This window comes from Zeugodacus cucurbitae, chromosome 6 (assembly GCF_028554725.1).
Source record: "Zeugodacus cucurbitae isolate PBARC_wt_2022May chromosome 6, idZeuCucr1.2, whole genome shotgun sequence".
In the NCBI taxonomy this organism is placed as follows: Eukaryota; Metazoa; Arthropoda; class Insecta; order Diptera; family Tephritidae; genus Zeugodacus; species Zeugodacus cucurbitae.
The window spans coordinates 61,946,404-61,972,917 of record NC_071671.1 but is presented as its reverse complement, the minus strand read 5'-3'; the positions used below and the strand labels follow the sequence as shown (position 1 = coordinate 61,972,917).

At 34.1% G+C, this 26,514-nt stretch overlaps 1 protein-coding gene across 5 annotated transcripts in view; it reads right to left on the bottom strand.

The window, feature by feature from the left end:
* LOC105209387 (protein sax-3) overlaps positions 1-26,514 on the bottom strand; it is a 292,880-nt gene that overhangs the window by 119,291 nt on the left and 147,075 nt on the right. The gene's annotated exons all lie outside the window — the stretch shown is intronic.

Sequence of the window (26,514 nt, the reverse complement as noted above, 5' to 3'; positions counted from 1 at the left end):
GGTGTGTCCCACAAGCAGCCAAATACTACAAAGTTGCCAGTTAGATATATGCGACGCTATGTCCACTTACATACTTGTCAAATGGAATTTATGTCACAACAATAAAATTTATTGCATATTACATTCTTTGTTGTTGTCGTTTTTTTCATATTGGTCACAGAGATATCCGTTTCTTTTCTTTTCTTTCTTCTAACTTGACCACACAAGTGACCGTTTGCTGGTGTGCGTTTTTAATCCTTCCTCTTTCATACAATTACAACGACATTTTATTGTAACCGCAACTGTGTGGCGATAAGCGGCAACATAGCCAATTTTCCGGTAGCTTGAGCGATTGGCATGCAGTTGAACTGGTAAAATATCGAGTTTTATTGAAATATTATTGAGAAGAAAGTAGAAATTTTTGGGAGAAGTATGAAGAGTATGAAGAGATTTGCAAAATTATATTAAAAGGTGCTTAAAGAGCTTTGGTTTCTAGAGCTAAATAGCTAAATTCGATGCTTTTGACATATAGATATGTCTTAGAAGAAAAAAATGTCATCCATAAATAAGTATATAAAGACTCTTCCAGAAACAAATATTGACTAAAGACTGTCCAGGTCGATTTTTAAGTATCCATATATTCTACAACTTTGACTTGAAAACTTTGACTTTCTCGAAATTTGGACTCTCGACATTTAGTGGTAGTCACAAGCTCCAAATGACAATAAAATAAGTATTCTTGGAAAGCTCTCGAAAAGCTTTTAGTTCTCCTATTTCACTATAATTTTTGTTTAAACTTTCCCAGTCCCAGTCATGAGCTCAAAGTGACACTAACGGAAGAACTCTATATCCTTTTCGTTGAGCTTTAGTGTGGTCTCGAAAGGCTTTTTAAGGTCATGGTGACACTAAATGATGGATTCTCTAGTGTTTTTTCGGTGATTTACAAGGTACAATGAAGCTGATAGATTATATACGACTACTTTGAGTCGAAGCTTCAGAACTTAGAAATTTCTTAAACGAACCAAGTCATAATTTATAGGTTCCTATCGATCCCTCTTCTAAAAAAGTATACTTTGAGGAATTTTTTATTAAGTCTATCGCATTCCCTTTTCCAAGTCGCTTCCTTTGAATACTCTCAGACACACACTTGGTCATTCATAGATCACTTAAACGCCGATAATCGTAAAATTTTATAGTTATCGCCCATTCCCAATGGCTGTACATATGTAACGACAGAACTGCAAGACAATATACAAAAATGAATAAAGATAAAAAATGTTGAAAGAATACTTCAAACCGCGCATTTGAACTCAGCACACACATTTGCATGCGACCGCCTGCATATGAGCTGTTAAAACAAATAAAATAGAACATTAAAATTTTTCTAAACAAAAGCTATAAACTTTTAGAATTCCTTCGCAGGCACTAACCTCACATTTCTAACCACTTAGATGTGAGTGTGTGTGTGTGCCTCATCACTTTTTCTTTACTATGAAAGTCATTATTCGATTGCTAGACAGCTGCCACACATTACCCCCCTCAGAGTCACGCGCTTATATGCTTTATGCCACATATATATATGTATACCTAGATACTGGTGTGCAGCATTATAGCCCCATTATATTGCCACAACGCGCTCATAAATGACAATTGTTTTTTAATATGCGTTCATTGGCAATGTTGATTTTAATGCTCGTCGCGACGACAATGGCCTCCAAATGCCAGAAGCGTTATGACTCCTCATCAGCGGCAGCGTGTGTCCAACGCGTTGTTAACTACCGCCTGGACGCATAACGATTTACGCCTTCCTCGCTCGCTGCTCGCTATCAGTGCGCTATTGTGGCATTAGTCGCCGTTTGGCCTTTCGCTGCTTTCGATTGTGTCTGTTTAAATTTCTTCAATTCTTCCTTTTCTTCTTCACCATATCATATTTTCATGATTTTCAGTTATTGCTAATATGGTTTGTTGGCTAACTGGTCGCTGTTGGTGCTTTTGCTATTGTTTTTGTTGGTGATTTTTGTTGCTGGTCGGTGGCTCGCAACGTTTATGATTATGACCCCGCTGGTGTTGGCTACGTTCTGTTCCAGCCGTTTATCGCATTCGAATAGTCAAATGAATAAACACTAAATTAAGTGTCCATTAAAAAGTGGATGGCACTAAAAACGTCTATGAAAGCTAGTATGAATATGGTCATAATTCATGAATCATTAGAGCGCAATAAGCGCTTTCAAACACTTGAGAGTTGAAAGTGCATTAAAACAATTGCCAATAAATTACTGGTAAATAGTTTGTATGTAGAATTGTATTCGGGAGCTGATCGCACAAATGTTGGACGCTCAAGAAATATAGCTTATTGTGAAAATAACTTTAAGAGCTTTAAAGCTTTAAATGTCACATTAAATATTCATAAAATATAAAATATGCGTTTATAATGACATATACCGCCTAATTATCCACTAACCATCGCTCTAATGTAGCCTTCCGCTCTTATCAAGTTTTTTCATATAACCAGATAACTGTAAAGTTGAAGTCGAGTTGAATTAAAACTAAATCCATAGATTTTCGTCGGTAATTATAATATTCTGGCATCAAATTTACTACTAAATTTTAGTTTTTATAAGACTATGAATTTAAGAATCCATAGAGTTCAGAATGAGAGTCAAGTATTCTAAAAAAACTGGCCATTTCGAAAACTGTTTATTCAAATATTTTCCAAGACATATCAAGAGCGGTTCTCAAACTAGGAGCTGTTTATGACACCTGACAGCTATGCTAGTTGTAATTTGCACAAAAATAGTTTTTGTATAGATCATTCACCTAATCTATCAAAGGTTTCTCGGGGTCTTCTAGTAATTGCATATAGTCTTATTGAGTACATATTCAGACTAGCTCATTTCTAATATGATTCCTTTAAAGTCATCACCAAAACAGCCATATTGTTGATTTTTCTATAAGATAATTAATACATATTAGACCTTCATAGAACTAGGCCAATATATCGAAATTATCCTCTTGGAATAGGCTCCACAGAAATTTAGTTGAATAATTATCCGAAAGAAAAAAGTATCGTTCTTGGAACACGAGAATCACAGGTCGGATGGGAGAAGTTGTGAGAGTAAGTATCGGAGAGAGCAACATTCCATAAATGATAGTACTCTCTGATATGGAAAAATGGTTCTCAGAACATCGCCATTAAAGCATAATAGGTAGATAATAGATGTACTTAGGTGATGTTCATATTCAATGAGAGAACAATTTTAGAGATATTCTACTAAATATGAAAATTTTAAAGAATTCTACTAAATATGAAAAGTGCGTTTATTCATGATCACTTTCTTCGATCACAATCATTAAGATATGGAAAAAAGTTCTTCAGTTTTAAAATAATTTAAAAAAAAATCCAAGTTTTTTTTACTATATTTCGTCTTTATCAATCATTCTTGGGAGAGCAATCTAAAAATCTGTCGATTTTCTTATTATTCAAAGAAAATATGTAAAATTATCAACATTTCGAACGAAATAATAATTCGAAACAGCGGAAATCTCTGCAATTAAAAATATTGATAAATGAGATCTCAAATCATAGGCTGCTTGAACTCGCGACGATTTTGAGCGCAGCGGTTAAGCATAAATATTAACGATCTCGAGCACAAACACAAACACATTTAAACATATGAAACGATCAGTCACAGTCACTTGGAGATCAATAATCGTTAGGCAATAAAAATATGAGCGCATAAATACAATTGTTTACATTACGTTTAAGTATATATTGGAGTATATGTATATATATGCACACATATATACATATATGCATATCAGCTAACTTACAACAAAATATAATGTTATAATCAATACTTGACTCACTTCCTGAGATTTTGTCTGCTTGAAGACTTCATTTTCAATAGCAACGTTAGTTGTTGCTGCTGTTGTTGTTGTTGTATTTCACATTTCGAACTGATAAGACACTGAATATGATGTTTCAATGTACACCCGGGTATTCAACTGAAGAATTTATTATATACTTGACCGACGGCGGGTTATCGGCTGAGGTCAAGCGTCGTTTCGAAAATATGAAAGAAAGCGTGTTGCCAGCCGCAGCGCAGTAGAAGTGAGTGTTCTTATGTATATAGACACATATGAATATGTATGTACGTTTGATGACCATAAAAATCGCAATAATTATTATTTTTTATCAGCAAATGGGTGGTCGTTCGACTCAAAGGAACTTGCCACACACACACACAAAACTCATAAAGTCAATGCACAAGCAACAACAATAAAAACAATGCAGCTCAACGATGTACAGCGCTTCAAATGCGAGACAGGAGAGCGGTTTGCTGGCATCATAAAGGCAAAGTGTAATAAAACTAGCAACTCATAAATATCACTGCTGCAATATGACTGGCAGCAATAACAACTAAAACAACAGTCATAAATTCATTCGCACTTTTAGTCACACACAAGACTTCTTGCACTATACACAAGACGCTTTACTAACTTTATACTCGCCTTTTGTTTTTTTTTTGTTGGCGCACACACACATAAACAATTTTTATTGCGCCATTGCTTGTGAGCAACTCCTTCGCCGTAGTCGCTATTGCTGTTTTTGTTGTTGGCGTTGTTGCTCGTAAATTAATTAAAATTTCGCATAAAACGCTGGCGAAAATAGACAAAAACAACAAGGAGAATGACTGAGTAACTGTATTTGTGTGTGTGTGAAATGCGTTGTTGTTGTTGCTGCTGTTGGGTAAAAATGTGGCATAAAGTCCATCGGCGCGCGAAATCATTTTGTAAAATGATGCGTTAATTGAATTTATATGCCATTTCTAATTGGCCAATTTTCCAAAGGGCTGGAGTGCAAATGGCAAACGACAAGAAAAGCAACAACAGCGCTACTAATTTAAGCAACATTTTACTACTCGTACTTACAAAAGCGGCAAGTTAGACACTAATAGCAACAACAAAAACATATTGCTACCTTCACAAAACAACAATAATAATAACAACAAAGACTTTTGGCAAATCTTCGCCGTCAACAGCTCAATGTTCGTCGCTTACTTGCTGCTGCTGTAGCTTCTTCTGGTCGGTGTTTACATATATATATATATACTCGTAAGTTGCTTGGGGCCAAGCAGCAGCATGCCGAGTGCCACTTCAACGCCTGGACTGACGTGTTTCGCGCGTTATACTTCGCACTGGCTGCCTTTGATTGCTTTTGTGTATATGTGTGTGTGTGTGTATGTGCTGTACTTTGTTTGGTTGCAAGAGTGTCTATATTTATTTTGAGCGGCACGCTGCCACAAGGCGTTGCTGCTGAAAAGCGATACTCAGGCAATGTCTGGCCGTTTTGGTTGAGTGTTGAGTGGAGTGCGAAGTTTAAAAATAATATTGTAAAATTTAATTTTGACGGAAATAGATGCAAAATAAATGAAAAGTAAAAAAAAAATACTTTGATAACATGGTATAACTAATGGTGGATTTAAAAAAATGGAAAAAAAAAATTTAGTTTATTTTAGTTTATTTTATTTTATTTTATTTTTATTTTTTTTTTATTTTTTTTTTTTTATTTTATTTTATTTTATTTTATTTTATTTTATTTTATTTTATTTTATTTTATTTTATTTTATTGTATTGTATTGTATTTTATTTTATTTTATTTTATTTTATTTTATTTTTTTATTTTATTTTATTTTATTTTATTTTATTTTATTTTATTTTATTTTATTTCATTTTATTTTATTTTATTTTATTTTATTTCATTTTATTTTATTTTATTATTTTTTTATTTTATTTCATTTTATTTTATTTTATTTTATTTTATTTTATTTTATTTTATTTTATTTTATTTTATTTTCTTTTATTTTATTTTATTTTATTTTATTTTATTTTATTTTATTTTATTTTATTTTATTTTATTTTATTTTATTTTATTTTATTTTATTTTATTTTATTTTATTTTCTTTTCTTTTCTTTTCTTTTCTTTTATTTTATTTTATTTTCTTTTAATCAACAACCCCCAAATGTAGTATGGCACACACAATTACTTAAACTACCAGCTAACCCAAAATGACTCATGAGTACACTTAATGCAGTATTTGTATATAAATTGCAGTGTGCTACGGTACTCAAGAAAGCTAAAATAAAATAAAATAAATAAATACGAAAAAATGCTAGGCACAGCCAAGCAGGCAGGCTAGAAAAAAGTGAGCACTCCAACTTGCAACCAAATGGAAACACATAAAACCAACGTAAGGAGCAAACAGGGCGCGAGCCGAGACACCACTTACGCTAACGAAATAACATGACTGCTTGCATACACTTTAACGCGAAATGTGAATTCGAGAAAGCAGAGAAATGAAATCGGAAGATGCGCGCGATATATTTTTCTTGGCTGTACACGGCCGATGGCAAAGGAAAATAAATAAAACGGAGTCATAAAACAAGTGCTGTAAGTGCGAGCAAGTACATTTGCCGGCAACTTAACAGTATTTGTTTGTGTAGCTTGGAAATGCGAGCGTGTTGCAAGTACAGATACTTGTATGTGAGTGTGTGTGCAACAGCTGCCATTATGAGCTGGCAAGTTAATCTTTTTCATGAACTCACAATATGAATAATTTCACTCAAAATTGTGTGCAAAATGAAAGGAAAAACGTCAGAATCTACTGCAAATAATAACGGCAGCATGATGGGTAAATCAGAAGCGTGTGTGTGAGTGTGTGATTTACATTAGTAGAAGCTGCAACGCACTTCAACTGCGTAAGTTTGATGTATGTGTGTGTGGATGTGGCGGGTACTTTGCGGCAATTTCGCTGATGTTGCCAAAACTATGATAATGATGGCGTTGCTGCGCTTGAACCGGCATATGTTGGAAAGCACAGCAGGCCACGCGGCAGCCGTGGCAAGTTGAAGCTGTCAGTGCTCTGATAGCGGTAGTATTGTTCAAAGTGTTGTTGTTGTTGTGGTATTCTTCTGTGCTGGCTTATTGCCAAGCATAATTTGATAAATGTAAGCCAATTTCGGCGGAGCAGCAGCAAAGTGTCTTCAAGCGGCAGCAATGGGTGCAACAGTGAAGTGTGTATGAGGTAGCTAATTTGTTTGAAGTGCGGCGATTTAATGAAATGTACATTCTCGAGATAAGCAGGCAAAAATGTTGCCAATAATTGCTTTAATTTGGTATGAGAATATTTTTTAAGGCTCAAAAATGAAATTTTTACACAAAGTCAGCTGCCTGTCCATGCTAAAAGCCTCAAATTTTGTTCATAAAACATTTTTCCATCAAAAGTAACAAACGTAACATTATGAAAGGGCACCTGTCGGACTCGATTCGACTCAATTAATCCGCTTAAAAATTTTGTGTGACCAAAGCAAAGATATTTTATTTTTAATAAATTTTAAAAGAGAAGCGCACTCAGAATTCTGCTGTAGAGTGGTAGACTTCTTCAATACAAAGAATGTCGCATTTGTATAGAATTTTGACAATAACAATTCTTGCTCTACCTGCGCGACAGGTGTCTCTCAATGCTTATGAATGAGTTATGTGCAGCAAAAGGTTCGTTGCACATTTTAAGCTAATTATACCTGAAGCGATGTATGAAAGGTGTGACAAATTTTAATACAAATGGAATTCATGAGAAGCGAGTGACCCAAAAAGGGGATAACTCAAAAATTCAATTTTTTTTAAAGAAATTATTTGTACTAAAACATAAAAAAGTATTATTTTTTAAATAAAACCGTATAAGTTAAGCGTAATGTTAACCAAATCTAATTAAAAGATTTAAAAAAATTATATTTCAAAATATGTACTAAATTTTAGTACACAAGTTTTAATCTGATATCAGACATGTATGAAATTTGCTTATTTGAATAAAAAATAATAATTTACGTAATAATTTACGTGGAATTTGAATAATAAAATTTCGAACATAAATAAATAAATTTAGTACTAAAATTTAAATTTGAATTTTAGAACGGAATTGATTTTAAAATTTTTTGGCAGATACCTTAAATAGTCTAAAGAAGTTCTAAAAACATTCGCTCATTCGCTTATTGAATACGAAATTGTAACTAAAATTATTCGAACCAATTAGTACTAAATTTTGTACTAAAAATATTTCTGAAATACCATAATATTTCATTTAATACCAAGCACTTTTTATTTCAATATTACTTGCTTCCTACACACTCCTTTTCTATTAGTACTAATTATATAGCAACTCATAACCATAAAATAAATATTTTCATATCGAATAACGTTATTAAATAGGAAAATTGAATAGCAATATCGAGCAATACATATTTAAATAATGTCATAGCAGGTAATCATATTTTATATACGCAGATTATACTCAACATCAATTTGCCGACCATTCAATTATCCAATTATACGAGTGTAGGCAAACGTTAGGCATGTGCCTAACATGAATACAGAAAGCAAACACACACACAAATATACAAGTGAGGCAAGTTGGCTAGCATTTATTACGACAATTTCTTTTTCCAACAAAATCCTGCCACTGTCCAAATGACACTTCAACACACACCAACTATAATAGTTATAATAGCCACAAAAGCTTTTATAATAACTGTAATAATCATATATCAAAAGCAAATCACAGGGTGGTTCAAATACATACAACCATATGTGCTAGTGAATAGGAGCAAGCGCTTAACTTGAGCGCTGGAATTATAACAAGTAGAAAGCTATAGGCGCCAAAATCAGTTGAGTGGACTTTTGTAGTGGAGTGCTTATGTGTGCGTCTATGAGGTGAAACGTGGTTTATAAATGAATATGGAGAAAAGTGTCCAAAGAAAAGGTTATTATTGTGAATTCCATTGGTTTAGTAGAGCAATTGAACAGAAGCACTAAAATGATAGCAAACGACCGACTTGAACTTCACACCAGGTCGTCAAAGGCACATATATACTCGTATAAGTATTCATGTAGCGCACATTAAGGCGCAAGGCCAAGAATTCTATTGTGCGCTTGACAATATACTTGGCAGCCGTAGTAAGAGTGCGTATAAATACACAAAGAAATGTCAGAGCTTATGCACACATGCCCTCATAGGTGCTGGTAGGGGTATAAGAGAGCTTATTGAGTCTGTTTGTGTGTGTACTTTATCCTTTTGTTTGACAATTGGCATGCAATTCAATGGCCTTAATTCATTGGCTGCTGACAACTTGCTATTCAATAGAAACACTTTCTGTCAAAAGCATACAATTCTATGTTATGGTGTGAAGTAAGTTTCATACACATTTCTATTATAATTTTCTATAAGCTTCTATGATATCATGCATCATAACGGTGCACTAATTCCAAATTGATTTCTCAGCATGTGTCGCGGTATGTTGTGTCATTAGAAGTAGAAATATTTTGAATTATAGCGTACTGAACTAGTTCATTTATAACTAGTCTCCAACTACTCTCGGAATCCATAATCAATTAAGTGGATTTTTGAGAGTTTTAAAAAGCTGTCATGCTTAGTATTGATAAAATAATATTAAATTGCAGAAATTCTCCAAGAACTCTCTTTTATGCTAGTTATGATTCTAAATGTCACTATTTTATGAACTTTTGGAACATCTAAAATTTTATTAAACAACCATTTCAAAACAGATTACAGTATTTTTGGTAATTAGATGTGTATGTATCGTTCTAAATTTTAGTTTTATGGATCGATTATGAGTTAAAAAAATTCCTCATTAAAAATTTTGACGGAGTTACCGGTATATAACTTATTTTGTTTGTGTAAGCTTGCCTAAGCAAGAAATATTGACCGCTAAGCTTTGCAATACGCCAATTACAGAGAAAATGATGTTGTCATTTGTCACGTGTCACTTGTAAGTGGCGTCTCAAATGCATGTTTTCAATTTAATTTTTATGCTGAAGGCTTTAAACGTGTTTAAGCTGTTTGTCATGCCAAATTTCTTTACAAAATATAACAGTATATAAATAAATTTTATTAAATCAACTTTAATATTTTTGTATTATATTTTTGTCGATTTTGTTCAGCGAAGGAATTCATTTCAGCTTTAGTAGAACTAATCAGCCATAGATACTTATATAAATCACTTATACTTTACTGAACATAAGCTTTTATTACTTTGTAAGAACAGCTACGAAAAAAAAACTCACAAATCCTCGCTGTTCATCGACAAGCTTTGCTCGAACAAATCACCGCATTAATCCGCCATAAATAAAGTGTAGATAAAGAAAAGTTAATAACTTGTAGGGAATAACATACCTGAAAGTAGAAAAGAGGGAAGGAAAAAGTTAGATTTCATATTAAGAATATACACATACGATTTTATATAGTATTGTATAGAGCTTATCAATACCGTCTAAAAGTAAATATATACACTCGAGAAAGTAAATAACATCAAAAATCGAAAAATGTTTGATATGATAAACTAGAGTATTAGTATCTTATCTCATCTCGAGATGCCAATTAAATTAAAAACAAATTATAAATAAAGTGTGGCAGACGCATGAAATGACGCAAGCAGTACATGAACGAAGTGCTAAAGGAGTAGAAGACAAGGCGTTTGGCGCTTGTGAGCCGTGGCAGTGTCAGTCAATAAAATCGATAATTTATTGAGGCGCATTGCAGCGCTGGGACCAAGAATAATCACTGATATCAGCGCGTTTGAGAAGGGTCGTTGGCGGCAAGGAGAGGTGGGGGAACATAACCAAACAACAATGTTGTTTAAATACTACCTTAAGAACTCAAAATAAACAAAAACAATGCAAGCGGCTGAAGGGACTGCTGTGGATAACTAGAAACTATAAAGGTATGTGTGTGCCTTTGAGAGGTGGAAAATTGGAAAAATAACAACAGAAGAAGACAATGAAGCGCCGCTAAATGTGAGCAGTCTATATAGGTGTGTCTGTATGTGTTTGAGTAAGAACGCGTGTCCAAGACGATTTGAAAAGCTAATGCAGTAGCACAAATAAACAAATGGACATAAAGTTTCTCCATTGCTTTCCTTTGATTTTTATCTCACATTAATTCCTAAACTCCTACTTTATTTTTGTTTTTGTAAAAAAAAGAAAAATACTTTATTTTCATTTATAAACAAACAAACAAATGGAAAGACAAACAAAAGAAGATAAGAGCAAGCAGAGTGGCCGTTGATAAAACAAACAAATGCCAGGGAAATGGAAGAAACAACAACAAAGGTAAAAAATATAAAAATAAAGCAAGCGCCAGCTGAAGAGCAGCTAGAAAAGCACTTCAAACGTTCCCAAGAGCAGCTAAGAAACAAAACATACAAAAATTAAAAATAAAAACAACATGAAATCCATGTTGAAGCAAAGCTAAAGAATCTACCAAAAAAAACGCAGCTAACAGCCAAGGTGAATCCCGAAAAATGGGCCTCAAAGGCGGCAACCATTAATTTTACTCAACTGTCAACCGGCGACTTAAGTTTAATACTTTCGACCGCAGCACGAAAAAACACCGCAGCCAACTCGCTTGACCGACACATCACTTAAAAGCTATTTGCCCGGACTGCTGGTTGTTGCTGTTGGTGTATGTGTGTGGGGCACATCCTTTTTTCGACTTGATAGCGGTATCTAATATTGACACACTCTCTACCCACTCTGACTTTGTTTTTGTGGTCAGCAAAAAGAGTTCGAGGCAAAGCGTGCCGCGGTCTAACGTACAATATTTCAAGTGGGTGGACGTGGATTAGAACAAATAACTATGCTTGAATGTGTGTATACGACCGTTAGTTGGTCTATGCGAGGCGGCCTCCAAGCTGCTGCCACCACTATTGGTGGTGCCCAGTGTGACAGGTGGGTGTTTGCGGTTTTATGCCGACTTTGCTTGGCAAGGTTAAAAGGTAAAGCACGTTCCAGGCGGCAGCGCTTTGATCTCAGCGGCATATCTATAGGCGTATGGCAAATTCTTGTCGGTATATTTGTGTAATATTAACAGCCTTCCAAGCAATCGTGTGTGTGCATTATTTTGCGATCACTTTGATTGCTTGTCTAAGATTATACTGCTTGGCAGGCGTTTGAGTTGAGACGTTCTAAGCACTGATAAGCTGTTAAAGCTACTTATGTGTTTTAGACAACCTTTATTTTTTATTGAGATGGGGAAAATAATATATTTCTACATACATAAGCACTTAAGCACTTAAATTTAGTACTAAAATTTTGTATGAAATGTAAAACTATAATAAAATACGCTTTCAAAAGTATATAAAAGCAGAAACTTTAGTACCATATTAATTCACAAAATTTTGGTTTAAAATTTAGTACTAAATCCGAGTGTACTAAAAAAATGTCATCAAATTTGTTAGATGTTTGTCATTTTTTAATAAATTTTTTAATGATATGTAAGTATTTGTTCAGAAATTTATAAAAAAATGAATTTTAAAACATAATTTAGTACTACAATTGAATGTACTAAAACTTTTTGTTTTTTTATATTTTTATTTATTTGATAATTTTTCGAAATTATTTCTTACACAAATTTATTACCTAATAAAATTTAAGTACAAAATTTAGTACTATAATTTGTGTACTAAAACTTTTTGTCAATGAAATTGTTACATTTTTTTATTTTTCATAATTTTATAAAATTTGTTATGCAAATTGTATCACTAACAAGATTTTAGTACAAAATTCACTACTAAAATAGAGTGTACTAAAAAATTTTGTAGACAGATTTGCAAAATTTCCATAAATTTGGAAGTGTTTGTTACGAAAGTTTGAAAACTTCACGTTGCTTTGCAAAAAAACTGTACTAAAACATGTAGTACTAATTTTTGCCTTATAGTAAGGTGCAAATTTTTGAAACAATTTAATGTAGAGTTAATTTAGACAAACTATTTTTAAGTAAGTATAATTATTTTTATTGTTGTACAGCAAACATGTGTACTAAATTTAGTTTGTCCTAAATTATGGACAGATTTTGCTATTTTTATGGTACTTTCATGTAATATAAAATATATGTCTACTAAAAGCGAGTACTAAATTTTTGTTCTAAAATTTACTATCTGTAATTATATTGTGTTTTTTTTTTCAAATTTTCAACCTTTAAATTAGCAAGAAATTCCACAATTTACTAAAAGTAAATATAATTTACCTAAACTTTCTTTGCGCAGCATTTTAACTAGAAATTTTCAGAGACGAAATAATTTTGTAATTTTTCTAATTTTTTCGCGCTTAAGCGCATCGTTAAAAGATAACTCATTAGCGAGTAGCCGAGGAAAAAAACAACAATATATTTGCTAGAGAGGATGAAACCATTAGCTAAAGCCAGCTGACAGCAGACAGCAGCGAACGACGAACCATCATTAATTAGCCTTAGCTGCTTCATTTGCCAAACGGTAAATCCCTGCCAAATTAACAACGCCAAAGAAAATGACATAGTCAACATGGCCAACATAACATAGAAGCCAAAAACTACAACCAAAATGAAAAATAGCGAAAATGCGACGGTTAAAAAGGCAAAAACAGCGGCAAAAGCAACTGAGCGAAAAAAATCCTTAACTAACTGCCGTTAAGGAAACTAGTAAAAAAGCCATTAGTGCTGATGTGCCACATGTGATAGAGGCTTTTGCACCTGTCACAGGCCTAACCGTAGCCACCTATCGAACCGGGCGGACGAGCGCGACTAGTCTCGACGGACGCGCCCAAAAGCAGAGCAAAATCAAAAGAAAATACCGAAAAGACAAAGTGAAAGCAGAAGTAGGAAAATGTCGTTGAAAAAATGTTGAAAGGAGCGAAGGAAAAAAATTGTAGAGAATGGAGAGGCTCGGAATGAGGTCGTAGGTGGAGTTATGTATAGGCAAGAAGAGACATATCTGTATGCCTGTGTTGAAAGACTATGCTAAAAGCAATGTCCCAAAAGTAATGACCTGTCTGGCGCACCTGGGACACCAGCAGTGGTGCGAGTACTCGGCCTATAGCGACCCACACACACTCACTTGATTACTTGAATATGTACGCCAGCAGCTTTTCTATGAAAGCTCGTCGGGATTAATTCCTTTGCACCCACATACACATACACTCTCAAACAACTCCCTGCAGCCTGACACTTTCCACACTTTTTCCCAGCATGTCATACCGGTCTTCCAGCTGCTCTGATTATTGTGACTTCACCATACACATTCTCAACTCTATTGAGAGTTCTTTGCTTGGAATTTTAGACCGAATGAATAAACACAAAAAATTAATGAGAAATTTCCGAACAAAAGCTGAAAGCTGACAGTAGGTGTTGCCATTGCCAGTGCTTCTGAAGGATTTCAAAAAGATAAAGACGGTGATGACGGTAATTGGTATGGGAATACTAACGGTAATATTCACACGCTAACATAGCTGTACTCTACTTAGTTGTATTGAGGTTAAGAGGCTGTGTGAGTCTGTAAATGAAAGTGAGCTTAACCCACACCAGGTATACTCGTACATCTGCAGTCTCTAAAAGATATGTGTGCGTTTAGTAGCTGGTCAGAGAGGTTGAATAGTGGCTGAGGGGATTAAAGGAAGTTTTAACCTCAAATGTGCTAGTTTTGTAGGATATGGAATATGGAAGAGTTTTCTTGTGTAGCTGTTAGTGTTTTAAAGGTGTAGCTGTTTAGTACCATCCCTCCTGAGGGGCGAAATCTCATTTGTTAGTGGCTTAAGTCACATACTTATGTAATTATGAACGCATAATATATTAAAATATGTTTAAAGAAGTCTAGATAAAGATACTTTTGGTCTACTGAATATAGAAATTTCTCTAACTATATATGTATATATCCAAGTCATGCGGGGGTGTGACCCTACCGGAATATGAAAATAAAATTCACTCTTCTACAATTTCCAATTACAACTTCAATATGAAACAGTCTTAAAAACACTGTGAGCCGAGGGCTGACAATTTTAAAAGAAAAATGAAAAACGTTGCCTACATTTAGGCACATTTTAGCTAACTTTGGCCAACACATGCACCTAAGGAATGGCTTAAATATTATATTAACTATTATATGTAAGTCTAGTATTAGTCAGTGCCTTACAAACACTGTCAGCTAAGAGCAGAAGTAATTGAAAAACGTTGCCTACATCTAGGCGCATTTAATTTTACTTTAAATGTTAAATTTGAACTTTTTAGAAACAGAAATGAGTAAAAGATTCTATAACACAATGTCATCAACAATTTCACTCTCCAAATATCTTAAAAAATCACCCACAAATGAAAAGAAAGGTGAAATATGGAATTAGAGCAAGTCTGATGAGATAAAACAAAAGCTAAGCTGTCGGCTTATGGACACAGTGATATAATGAATTTACGCGCATTACCATTGTAATAGTCACAAGCAAGCAAATGAAAGATAAACAAAGGTGCTGCAAATATTATATAACTGCGGTTTTTTCGTGGAACGAGGGATTAAAATCTCAACAAAGGTTTGGCATGTTGTACCACTATAATTGGCTGAAGAGGGTGTAAAATATTTAAATGACACTGCATAGTGCTGATACAGTTTTGTAGCAGGTGGCAAAGGAAACTTACAAGCAACTACTTATTAAGGGTTTTATGTGCGGGTACTAGAAATAGTAACGAGCGAAAATTCATTAGTGAGGATTATGACAGCTCAACATGTAGCAAGCCAAAAGTGGCAAAATGAAATTACTTGAGTGTGTGGGCAGGTGTTAAAGATAGTAATGTATATGGTGCGAAGTGTTTTAGAGATATGCAAATATATAGTTTCATATACACAAGTATACTATGTAAGGCATGTAATTATTTAATAGTACATATTTGTTTATGCTCGCCGCTTATCTTTGCCAATTTGTTATGCATAAACTACTTATATATTCAGACAATTTATTCGACACAAACTCATTTTACAGCTTTTTATGCAACACATTTTTGGAAAATTGATTAAAATGTGCGATTTTCAATTAATTTTGGCACAAATGAACATGCCACGGCACATAAATCACTACAGTCAATTTAATTAATGAACCGTGGCAACAGCTGTGTCCAAAGTAACTGTATGTATTTAAAGCTGTTTGTAAATAAATATATTTATTTATTTGTTTAGCGTTGCTTTAACACATTAGAAAAACTCAAAATTGTAAATAAAGTCACAAATAAGCAACAAAAGTCATTTTTTCCTGGTTTAATAAAAAAATTCCAACAGCGTTAATATGCGTGTATGACAACTTTATCACGGTCATATTGCAATTGGTTGGCCATAAAGAGAGTCATTGACGTTTGGCTCCACTAAATCGCGCGTAAGAAGTCGAAAAAAGCTTGTTGCAAGTTAACCAGTTAAGCATTGCATGGCAGTGGGCAGTAGTTTATGTGGTGGCATGCTGTTTGTAAGCAATGAAATATATAAAATATGAAGCGGTATATATAGCAGCAAGTATATGAAAGACACTGGTTAGTTATGCCAGAAAATGAGTACGATGTATGTATATATGTATACACATAAATATATAATTTATGTCAATGGGTGATGGATGGCCGCAGTTCATTAGAAATCATGTAGTTTTCGGATTTGTACTAAAATATACATTTAAATAGGAAATATAGTTCGAGATAAAGCTAAGAGATTAAGAGAAGAAGCAAAAATAGTGAAACCAACATAATTTTTCCATTAGAAAGATGGAAACTTCAATATAAAAATTTCCAGAAATTAATTTTTGGAATTTTTTGAATTCTAAAAATAATAGAAATTGTAAATAGCAAATAAATTCGTTTTATTAATTTATCAATTAATTAACCTTAATTTTTTAATTTTATTCCAAAATATTTTTTATTTTTTGCAATTTTTTTTTTTAATTTTTTACTATTGGCCTTTTCGCACAGAAGTTAACTGATCAAATAACTGGCATCTGCTTGATTACAGCGCTGATTTAGATCGATTATTCATACAAAAGAAAAATCTTATTTTACTATTTTTAATTTTTAATCGTATACAAATCGAGTTGAACCAGAAATGCAACTCTACGAGAATTGGAAATGAAACTTACAAACTTCTTATGTACAGCAAGAATAAAAATGTATAAAAAATATAATTCTCAATTATAATCTTAATGTATTCAATTAATTTGGTTGTGCGAGAGGTTATAACATAATTTTTAAATATTTTTCTAAAATATTTTAAATGTTATTAAATTTTTTCCAATTATTTTTTCTAAAATATTTTTTCTAAATATTTTTGCCAAGTTTTCCCATATTTTCTTTATTGCTAGTCTACATTTTTTTTAATATACATATATTTTTTTTTTTTTTTGGAAGCGGTTTAATTTTTTTTGCAATATTACTTTCCATAACCTCCCTAAATATAGGCAGTGGGTAAATTATATTGCATCTAGTACGTATAATAATTTTAATTTGTTGCCTACATTTAGGATGTTATTTAATAATTTTGAGGCGAAAGAAGTAATATGTAATAAATCGTAAAATTTTATGGAAAAAATACTTAGAGAATAAATTATTTCCATCAAAAACAAAATATTCAAAATGTTATACAGTTCTCTAAGAATTTCCAGGGCAACTCAATACCCTTATGAGCCGAAATAGTTGAAAATAAGCAGTGCGAAGGCCTCACAACAAACCACATTATGCAACAACAATGAGACAACAAAGCGCATGAATTGTGAATAAAGCGTTAAACAGTTTGGCAGCTTGGCCTAACAAGCTTACGAGTGTGTACCGTAAATGACAGGCGCCAATATGTAGCAAATCCATTAGCGCATGCGCAGTCACAGACGGTCAAAAACACCAAAAAAACAAAAAAAAAAAAACAGATAAAACAAAAAATCTAAGAAAAAGCTAGCAAAGCAATGCTGCAACAGAAATAGTTAACGAAAACAGGAACAACAACAAAATACAGTACAAGCGTCACAGCGAGTTAAGCGGCGCACAAGTTTTGCGCTTTTCCATGCCAGCGCTGACATTGCATGGCTTTTAAATATCTCATATGATGTATGTCCGCTTGTAATTGCGCTTTTCGTCGCGCTTTTGTGGCAACTCCGCACATGTGTGTATGTTTGAATGTGTGTTGCACTCGTTCACTTGCTGCCGACTATCTGGGCGCGTGGCGCTAAAACGCTTGTACGCTGTCACAGCACATTTGAATTATGAACTCATTATGTGGCACGTTAGCCAACAACTTGCAACATTTTGTTTGCAGTTTCAACTGGCTGCGGTTTTTACTGTTTTTTTTTTTTTCATTTTAGCTTAGCTTCGCTTGCAACTACTTGCACGACAACGCCTAATCAGCAAGGCAAGTGCATGCAGCCGCATGAGCAATGCGCCGCCGTGTGTGCAACTGTGATTTCAGCGACGTGTTTTTTTTTATGTTTTTTTTGCACAATCTGCTGCTTCGTTTGCCTAGTTGCAACTGTAATTGCGCATGTAAACATAAATAAATGCAGTTATTGTGGCAACAAAACAGCATGCAACCGTGCAATTGCTACCAGCAACATTTGCAACAAAAGCAGTGGCATGCATCCACTCACATACGATATAACGGTGGCTGCCACGTCGCCTTGCTGCCCATGCGCTTGACCATTTGCATTCGTTCGCCGTGGACCAACGCAAAAAAAAACAAGAAAGCTACGAATTCGTAGAAATTCGGTGAAAATCAGCATGCGACATGTGGCATGTAGCGTGTAGCATGCAAAATGGGGCACATGAAAATGCACTCAATGTCAGTTGCGCAAACAAAAACGAACGCAAACGATTTCGAAAAAATATATAAATGACAGTTGTAAAATGCAACAGTTATGTACGTTAAACAACAACAACAACAGTATGCGATATATGTGATTGCGGCTATCTAGCTCAGCGGCTATCTAGCTCAGCGGCTATCTGTGCAGCAGTGGGCGCTTGTCGGCGGCCTACAATGCAGCCTCAGCCTCAGCTTGGGACACAGTGCCTCACCGGCCGTTGTGGCAACGTCTGTAGGCGTTGTTCCGTGGCCTTCATGGTCCATATCTCGGTAAGTATGTGTGCCTGTATGTGTTTTCTACACGCTATTCATGCGACTAACTGACAATATGCACATTTGGGGCATGTTGCATGGCGCGCTTAGTGATGGCGCACAGCAGTTGTTGACATTTACGCGGGAGTAGTAAATGTTATGGTGCGACTGTGGTTGCGGCGTGGACAATTTGATTTGCTACACAATTCGTTTTGACGGGATTTTTTTTTTTTTTTTTTTTTTTTTTTTTTTTTTTTTTGAGGCACAATATTATCCAACGCTATCTAAAATGCATAAATAATTATTGCCTAATCTTGAAATTTTTTTATATTTTTCTTCTCCATCATTTGCATATATATTCTATGCTAATCATTTATGCCACTGAAAACAAATTTTTGCCTTTAAATTATATGCTTTGCATGAATTATGTAACGCAGAGGCGTATTTTTTCGCTTTCAATATCAAATCTTTAATGACATATGTTGATGATTTGAAGCGTATAAACACTTGCAACACATTAACATACACGTTCTATACTAAATGCTGCACACTACTCTTAATTAAATTTATCTTTTTGTGGCACTTAATTGACAGTGAATTTAATTAATTCAAATTAAATGCTTTTGCAATGGCTGATTTGTGCTGATTACCACTTCATATCTACATACAAACGCACGTTTAAGTAGTTTTTTATAAGTGGGCTTGCTGTTGTTTCGTATGCAGTCAAGGTCGTACGAAATTGCTTTTTTATTGGTAAAATAACTGTAAATAGCACTCCAAAGTTTTTCTGAATTAACATTAAAGTTTTTATATGCAAGTTTGACCAATTTCACGAATAAATGAAAAAATTACAATATAGAATCAATTTTAACAATTTAATTGAATTTAAGTTGAGTTGGTAACCCTTCTCAAGAATATGTAGAGTAAATTTTTTCATAAAACTGTTTAGTACGATATTTATATGGTAGTATTTATTTTAATTAATATTTTAATTAGTTAAAAAAATTAAAACTGGTGGCAACTCTACCAAATTTATAAAAAAATTAAATAAAAAATAAACTGAAGTATATGTTGAGTAAAGTTTTTAATAAAACTGTTTAGTTCCATTTTTATATTGTCATATTTTAATTAAATAAAAAAATTAAAACAGGTGGCAACACTACTAAAAATTGATAAAAAAAAATAAAGGAACACTTTTTCGTTTCTTAAGGTTTTTAACACAATACGTTATCTCTATATATTTTAACAAGTATTTTTTTTCAGGTGGCAACTCCTGCAAAAAAATATTAAATTTAAGCCAACTTAAATATATGTATATCTCTAATTTTTAATATTTGCCTTATAATAATTCGTTTATCTTTTTTATTTGACTAAATTACAACTTTTAAACGGGTGGCAGCACTCCTAATATGTATTCAAAGCTGTTCTGACTTTGGTACAGAACTGAAAAATGGCATTTAAATGTTAAAATAATTTATTGATTTTAATTGGACATTTAAAAAGCATATTATTAAGCAAAAATAATCTAAAATTTGTTATGGCAACATGCAACATTAAAATAAATTTTTACCGTTACAATTAATGAAATCATAATATCAAAATTTCATGGATCTCACTACTAAATAGAAATCAGTTCTTCTATATCAACTCAGTTCTAAGCATAACAAAAGATTAAACACTTATTTGCAGCGATTTGTAGGCATTTTGCAACCCTTAAGAGTGATACAGTACCAAAAAAACAACAACATAAACAATAATATATTTTTTGCACCAGCGCAGTCACATCTTCATCTACACTTCATACATTCATTATGACTTTTACACCCACTTTGGAGTAGTGACTGAAGAGCTCCTCCTTCCAACTGCTGATTGCCAACGGCGCGTTTTCAACCACCAAAAAAGCGAACTTTTTACACACAAATATACATACATATGTATGTATATATGTAGGTGTACAACAACACTTTAGTTGCTTGCCAGCCATTCATTCAACCATTCAGTCGTTCAAGCATTTGAGTCAAGCATTCGTTTGCACGGCGTGTAATTAGTCAAAAATTCGGTGAGGAAAAAGTTGTGTGGCACAAACACAATCACACATACATTTGCCTGCCACATTCAATTCCACGCGCTACACTTTTTCTACCGCAATAACATTCACTTGAGAGTAGTTGTCTGCCACATGCCGCATGCCACAAAAACTGGGTGTGTTTTTCGCGATTGCCACTGCCTCACAGCGCTGATGCCGATGTTGATGAGAACGATGATGCCGTTGATGGAGCAATGACTGCGCGCAAACACTTTAATACCGAACGCGCTAAAGCCACACGGCGGTGGGTGGTGTGGTAGCGGCAACGGCGCTGCAGGCGCACAAACGCCCGCAAAAAAAAGCCACAGAAAAGAGAGATATCGGCACAAATGTAAAGTATTTCTGAACTGAAAAGGCGCATTGCATGGACGACCGCAGAGTTTAATGGTTGGCCGGAAGCTAAAAGGCACACAAACACACGCACACACGAACACATGAACACACAAAGGTGCAACACAATGAGTAATAAAAAGAAAGCGAGGCACGTATTCGCCACGGCTGGCTGGGTTTTCTAGATGAAGATATTTTTTTTCGATTTTTTCTTTTTGTTTTTGGAATTTTTCGCCGTTTTTATGCGGTTTTTATGCAGCTTTCGGGCACTCGGCCGGCTGTTGCTATAATTTAAGTGGACTCAAAAGTCCGCGTTGAAAAATATGTAGTTGCCACACACCAAAAAAGGAAAAATAAATAAAAAATCGAAAATATTGGTGCAACACAGTGGCAGTCAAAGGGTGCAAATAGTTGCTTGCTGGCGCTTTAACTCTCATATAACTACTTTTTAACCATCAAAGCATCCTTTTCCGATTTTTTATTTCTTTTTTTTGGTATTCGAACACAAACCGTTTGCTTTCCTTGTACCTCGCATTTTGCGTGTTTCGCCCCAAATTTAAAGTCATATTTGCCAGCACGCCGCTTTTGTGAAATTTCTTCTGTTTTTTGTTTCCCTCTCACTCCTCTAAATCATCTGCCAACAAACAGCGGGCACACGCTGTCCTTTCTTTTGTTCTCACTTTGAATTTCCAAATTTTCTTTTCTGTTTTTAGTATTTGGTTTTCATGCGTTTTGTCATTTTTTATGCCATTTCAACAACCAAAAACTCTAACTGGCATTGACACATCGTAAATCATTGTTTATTAATTGCTGTCATTTTGTGATGTGGCACTCAGCAGTTGGTTCGTGTTGTCAGTGAAGTTGTAAATTTGTGCTTGACAATACAATTGGGGGGAAAACAGCAAAAAATTTAGATTTTAACGCTGAAATATGGAGGCGGCTGAGCATTTTAACGGACGGCTGTTTGTGAAGCATTTCGGAAAAACAGAAAAAAAATTTAGAAAAAAGTAAAAAAATAAAATTAAAAACTAAAAATTAAAAAAAATAGTTAAAATATGGCGCACGAAATGCTAAAATATTGCTGGCATATATTTTCCAACATTACTATTTGCCAAAATATTGAAATGTATGTATTCATAAGCCTGAAATTGGTTTTTCCATCTCATGATTAACACATCGGAAAAAATTCTGCTTTATTTGCACAAAAAGTGTGGTATATTTTGAATAATAATTTTGCATATCCTGTGTGATTTGGGTCAGCTAAAATGATAGAGAAATATATTAAACTCATATTTAGTGCGAAAATTATAACAATTCTGTGTACAACAGTCAAAATTTTAAGGTTGCGTATACGCCATGTCATCACACTAAATAATTAATATTTCTTTGAAACCGCTTTTAAATCGCCTAAAACAGCATTAATCTACTATTTTGAAATTAAAATGGATTTTGTGTTGATTTTATGGATATCTTACTAATTTTGTTCCTCAACATCAGTCCTTGGGTCGAATGATTATTAAAAAAATTAGATTTTATGAGTTTTATACAAAATCTATAGCAATTTAATTTATTATTTAGATTTATAACTCTATATGAGGGCTAAATTAGTGATACAGATAGCAGTTACTTCTAAAATAACATCTAGTTTAAGTTGAGAACACAGTATAAGGATACTAGAAAATTTCGGCATATTCTTGCATTGGTTATAGAATTGGACTAAGTGTACTAAATAAGTGTATTTTAAATGTATTTATGTGTTTTACCATTTTTATAGCTTTCATCAACATAATAGCTTCAACTGATTTTGATCGTAGCTTTAAATTGGTCCAAAATCATCACGATGAGACAATACGAATTTCAGGCACCTCAAGGCAGATAACAAACCGTAATAAAATGGAAAATAATATTTTTTTGATTACTAAATCATTTTCAAACATAACAGTGAATTTTTTAGCTGAGAAATTTTAATAAAAGAAAGATATGTTCATCATACGCCCTGTCATTTTCGTGAATTGGTAGTATGCAAGACATATTTAAATTGAATTTTCAACTAATTTATAATACTTCTACATTTATAATTATATATTTAGATGCTAAGAAAATGTGTGAACAATATTTTGAACCCCAAAAAGTAACACAATGACTTCTACTAAAGCATAAATTCCAACACTTATTCAAGATAATAAACCAGAAGCAACCAGCAGCAACTAAGGAAGCCAATGAAAAGCCTTAAGACACAATAAGAAAATCATAATGTACACACAACTGATTGGCGACAATGCGATTAGAGTGCATTGTTCCACTGAAAACAATAACACATACAATATAAGCTGTCAAGTTTTTATGCAAAAATAACGGCATATTAGTTTTAAGGAAGTAAGTTTTTAACTATTTTACACATTATGCGCACAGCTAGTGAGTGGTGCCCGTAAAGCTTAACAAGATAATACTTGAGTGTTGAGTAGAGTTCAGCAAGAGTATTGCTTTGTTTTAGACGAACACTCTTACTTTTATGGCATATGTGGCATGCACTTGCTTGCAACACTGTCACAGTTCAAGTGATTGAGTGAGTGAATGCAGGCAGGCATGAGTATATATGAAACTGTGTTTGTAGTGACTTCAGCAGTTGCCTGCGACACAAAACGCTGTCAAAACTGAACTGTTGAAACAACAAAAAACAAGTTAAAAGTTATCTGCGTTGTAGAAAAAGTAGTAAAAACTAGTGAAAACATCAGGCAGCCATCCAACAGCAATGGAAGGAAAAGTGCACTTCAGATATAATATATATGTATATGTGTATATATGGAGGTATATAGCGCACAGCGATCAGTGTGGCAGCAACAAGCATTTTTGACTAGCGTACAAACATGTGTTGCACGCTTAGTTTTTATGCTATATACGCGTGTGTTGGTGTCAAAAAAGCAACAACTACCAGCAAATCAGCGTGCAATAGAACGTGCAACACTCGCTTGCCTCGTCATATACTCGTACACATACACTTTGTTGCAACACTTAGCATACGTTTTACTACTTTTGAAGCAGCTAGTTGCCACTACTTATTTTAATACTTTACTACTTGCTTAGTTACTCACTTATAAACACTTGCTTGTGTGTATGTGTGTGTGTTGTTATTGCCACTAGTGTTGACTTGTGCGCCGTTGCAAGTCTCGACAGCCACTTGACTTTCTTAACTATCATCAATTTAATGCTTACACATATCCACGTGGTGGAGGATATTGGCGACTAGGGTGGGGTGGAGCAAATGTATGCTAAAATTTCGCGCACAAGTGTAGCAGTGAAGCAATGGTGTGTTTGGTGTTGCAATGTGATAAGTCAAAATTTGTTTGTGTAACGCTGTTGATACTGAGTAGCGTGACGGTGGGAGTAGGTGGAGTTGCAGCGCTGCAAAAAGTCTGTGGCATAAAGAGTGGGGAGAAGTGTGAGTCAAAGAGTATGTGAGCGACTCTGTTTACCGTTGTAATCGATATAAAGGCACACATACATATGTACAGCCAAACAAATATGCACTTGAAAATTCGCATACAATTACGACAGCATCAGATTGCAGCAGTCATGCTTGAATGCCTGCCACACACGATGCGACTAATTGGAATACCAACACATAAAAATGCTTAAATACCCTGTAGAACAAGAATAATTTGATTTGTTCCAGAGAAAACAAGAAACCAGTTACTTAAAAGTGAAAAAAGTTTCAATCATTTTGGATAAAAAAATATGTGGCAGCATGGCTAATCTTCAAAATTTCAACTTTTTTTGAAAAATATTCTGAAAATTCTTAAATTCCTACAGGGTAGCTATGATATGTAGCTATGCTTTGTGAAATATACATACATATTATGCATATATTCATGTATATGTACATGCCACACATGTTTTTGAGCTTGCTTCCTGAATTACATACAAGTGTATTTATTGTGGTTGTTGTTTTTGTTGCTGTTGCCGCGAGACGCAACCAGTCAAGTGTTACTGACATTAAATGCGCGCACTTGAAAATGTTAACGGCACATGGTGCTTGCTGTTGCATAACCGAGAACGTTAGCGATGCATGTTTTACTGGCGGCAGTGTAGTATTACAATGTTGTTGTTTTTGTTGTTGGCGAGACGCAGTGCAATAACCGCAGTAACCATGGCATTAGCGCATTGGAATTGGTGGCTGTAGTGGAGAACTTGCTGCAAAAAGTTGCATATATGAGTGTGCATATGCTACAGCGCCTCCAAAAAAAAAAACAAGAAATGTCGCACTCGACATTTTTCTATATATTAATATTGCGCTTTTAATAAATTTAAAACACTAGTACTTGCGGTTGTTACAGTTAACACCTTTTGCCAAGGCAGAGTTGTTGCATGTTGCATGTTGATGTAAGAAAAGGTATACAAGCATGTGGCATGATGTGAATGTCTGACGTTGCAGTCTAGGCGGCTATTGCATAATGCATAAGTTTTTGCCGTCGGCAACAATAACAACAACGCTAACCAACAACAACAAGGTGAGGAGGCAGTAGTAAAAAATAATCAAAATAAACTTGCAACAACAACTGTATGTATATTTTAATGTTTATATGTTATAAAATATTTACAACATTTCAAATACAAAAAAAAGTGTCGCTGCGGCACATTTAATTATTATTTTTTGCTGTTGTTGTAAGTTATTTTACTGCTTTATGCAGTCACCGTTGCATGCTGCACGTCGGCATGACTGCAATGTGGCGTGACGTCGCCACTGGCTGCTGGCGCCTTCACTGCCTCCACCCGCGCCACAAGATTAATGTTTCGCCGGCACTTTAAGCGTAAAAATTGTTGAATTTATTATTTGCTGTTGTTGTTTCGGAGTTTTTGTTTTTGTAAATAGTTGTTATAGTTTGCTTCTGTTGTTGGTTCTTTTTTTTTGGCTGCTCAACTGGCAATAAAAGCGAAATCAACGTAATGGTTCGGCATTTACGAGCCAATGACTGGCTATTTGTTAAATTCTACAGTTGCAACAGAAATGAACAAATAAGAGAAATACTTGGGAAGAGTAAAATGAGCGTACTTTAAAGCAGAAATGTGTGTCTTTAATGTTGTTTGCTGAATGTTTAATATTAAGGAAAGCAGTTGCCCCATTTGTTGCAAATTGAGTACTAATAGAGAAAGAGCTTTGAATTTAAAGCTATTATGTATATATA